We start from the raw sequence: 3573 nt of genomic DNA, 5'->3' as shown, positions 1-3573 counted from the left end.
GAGCATTTAATGCAGATATGTGAAGATTACATTTCATTTGACGTGGGGCTGGAAATGGAAACAGATGAAATGGAGAATGGAATTTAGCTAATGTAGGGAGGTGGAATGTAGGAGTGGAAGACTGAAAGCAACAGGGGCAGGAAGGATGGAAAGTCACATAATCCTATGGAATTCAGCTCCTTGAACATGGGAGGTGGGATGGAATGTAGACAAGGGGTGTGACAAACATGAAATGATGGTATTTCTTTCAGTTGGGAAGAGAATAGATGAATCCATGACAGGTTAGAGCATGGGTGAGGGGATGAGAAATATGTTTTAAACCACTTGGGGGATAGATACATAGGCATAAAGCAAGAGTGTGGGTAGAACAACAGATGTCACAGCAATTTCTCTTTAATAATCCATATACATCCATATGTGAACTACCTTCTGATCAGGACATATTCAGAAAGCAGCTGTTGATTTTCTGGTTTCAAAACCTGCTGGCTTCTATTGTCAATAAGCAGCTAAAGAAATGCCTGAGACTGGTGGTTTTTGAAAGAGAAAAGAAATCATGAAGGTTCACAGATGAGTTCTTGGGCCCAACATATTGCACCCTCATAATAATTGCCAGCAAGCAGCATAGTACAGACTGAGTGTGGAAGCAAAACAAAAACTCTGGGGGTTGTTGAAGGTGCATAAGATTGGTGTGTGTGTGGGAGAGGGAGAGGGAGAGGGGGAGGGAGGAAGAGACTAAGAATGTGCTGCTGTAAAGTGCCCACAGCTATTCTACATTACAGATATAAAATTAATAGTAATAATAATGGCTGTTTTGAGGGCTTCTCTGTTAACTTACTGAGGCGTCTTCCATTTTTCTTGTGAAAAGAATGATGCATTTTTAACATGGGTGCATCCCGTCTCCTGGAGCTGGAATTTCTCTGCCTTTCTATTTATTCATTTTAATCAGTCACAAGGTGGGGCTGTGGTAAACCTGCAAAATAGCAGGCATGGCAAACCTGAAGATTTGTGACTTTTCATGAGACTTTTTTCTGGTTTGTTGAGATTTGAAATGTAGTAGCTGACTCTCCCCACTCAAACTCTTCTTGCTGGCCAAAAGTGGATGGAAAACATGGGAGAGGTTTGGTGAAAAGCCCTCAGAGAACATGATATCCCACACTCAGGAGGGGAGTATGCGGTGCATGTGAGTTGTCATTGAACCATGGGTTATTGTTGAAATGCAGCTTATTGTGTTGCCTGAACCCAGCTATGGTAACAAGCCATGGTTTGTTAATGAACAACCTATGAAAGGAACTCATGCTTTGTTGCTGGGTTATGAATAGTGAGTTGTTTATCACGGATAATTATTTTGGCTATGTTCAGACAACATGATTACTCACAGTTCAGTAACAACCCACACTCGGTCAGTGAGTGCAGGCTATCATGTTGGCTAAACCCACTTCATGAGGGAAATTGTCACCATAAGTCCGGGAGAAGCAAACACCTAAGCAGAGTCAGTTTAGGGTGCTACCTTGTGCCTGTAGGGGCTCATAGGCATCCTATGCAGAGCAGAGGAGTCAGAGAGAGTTTAGTTGCACATTCATCTTACTCTGCAAAGTGCTCAGATGGTTGATTTTGTCTAAGTCAGAAGGACACATTTTATCTTGGCAGCTCCAGGCCTCTTCCCTCCAAACCCCCTAGAATAGCTGCCAAAGGCTTTCTCCAAGGTCATTCGTATAACCTTCTAGAAGCAGCTGCCAAAACTCTTTCTGCACCAGCTGTGATGGGGGAAGGAGGAGCCAAGCGATGTGGGTAAGGGACAGTCCAGCCTCATAGGCAGGAATCCAAGAAATGCAGGGGCCATAAGACTCCCCTGTTAGCACTCCCTAATTGTTGTCAGAATATATGGTGGAACAGACTATTTTGGCCCCTTCAACTCTAGCTCTCCCCTAGTATTTCTGTGTCTCACTCACGTGAAAGCTACTTGAGACAACTCCACCACCCCATGTGCTGCTTTCATGATTCCACCCTCCTTATTATAGCAATTTTTCAGGCCAGTTTGATGACATTTTTCTGTTTATTAGCTGTCACTCTGGTACATTTTACTACATGGATAAGCAATGTACCAGCCTAACTCTTGATCTGTGGGAATAGTTTCAGCCTGTGGAACCAGACTGGCAACAATGTTGTTTTCTCTTTCCTGAACAGGTAGGATGGTGGGTCGTTTAACCTGGGGGAAGGGATGCTACTTGCCATCTTGCATGCAAACAGCAACTCGGCTATAAATAACAGCACAGAAGAAGCTGCAGGCAAACCCACGAAATACGCAGTGCAAGTAACCATCTGCACATACAGTACATACACTTCCCTGAGAGAGACAAAAGGCGGGACTCCATGACCCAACCCCCTTGCCTGAATCCGCCACTCTGGCCATGGACACGCTAGCAGGGAGTGCGGGGGATGCAGCACAGTGTGCTTTTCCATGTGCACACAAGGAGGCAATTCCTTTTAAAAGAAGTAACGGAGCAGCCTTGCCTTGGAAATAAAATGCCACCATGGATCAGTCTTTTGCTGCTCGTGGTCAAGGCGCTTGACATGAAAATCGGTCTTCTGCTGTGAGCATCATCTGTTCATTGAAAGCGTGCCATATCCGTGAAGCTACAAAGGAAAGATTAAACCGGGTGGGTTTTTTCACTTGCCCCTTCACACATGGTACCAGCTTCATATTCTGTCAGCTTCATAATGTCAATGCTGTATTCTGACTGTCCAACTGCAAGTTCAGCCGATGGAAGGATGTTCCTTTAATCCAGAGAGAATGACTTTCTAGAATAAAATTGTTACCCACCCACAATGTGATCTTTTCGGTACCTTTGGGATTAGGACCAGTCCTTTGCAGATGTTGCATCTCTGCCAAAGTTATGTTTAATGAAACATTAATGTTCAAATGAATTATAATAATAAATCGGTATTGTCAGACTTTGACTGACAGTTCAACAAATTTCCTGCACTCACGTCTCTTGGGCTAAATGAAATGCCCCCTGTAACTAGGTTGAAACTCAGCATTACCCTTTGTCTAATTTGCCCCATGTGGACTTTCAGAGTCCATTGCATGTGGGCTGCTGCCCCGGACAGAGATCTCATCTTGGCAAGTGTGCCTTATTTGCAAAAATGAGCCTGCTGCTTGAGTCCCTCAACTATTTTGCATTTGCCTGCAGTGGCGCACACGCACATGCAACCCTGGGAGCAGAAGAAGGGGTGTTTGGTGGGATATGGAAAGGAACAGGTGGAGCCCCTCACTCAGCAGGGATCACTGGCTATAATGTGTGCTGGAATGTTATGGGGATTCTCTGGTGACAGGCAAACAATGTAGAGCCTCTGCCAATCTCTGCCTGACTGTACGAGCAGGATATTTCTCTACGAGTTCTTCACTGCTGGCCAGACAAGCTTCTGCTTGCCAGTTGCTTGGGACTGACAGCCCCTGGGTGGGATTAAGAATCACCACCCTCTTCCTTTCCACGCAGTCTTTGCCATTAGCTCCTGGAAGCTCCAATCTCTAGCAGCACCTCCTGGTTCAGAGCAGCACACAACTCTTTCGCC

Source organism: Varanus komodoensis, unplaced genomic scaffold (assembly GCF_004798865.1).
Source record: "Varanus komodoensis strain SLA01 unplaced genomic scaffold, ASM479886v1 scaffold1, whole genome shotgun sequence".
Classification (NCBI taxonomy): domain Eukaryota; kingdom Metazoa; phylum Chordata; class Lepidosauria; order Squamata; family Varanidae; genus Varanus; species Varanus komodoensis.
The sequence above is the reverse complement of the archived record's forward strand: the minus strand, read 5'-3'. Positions refer to the sequence as shown.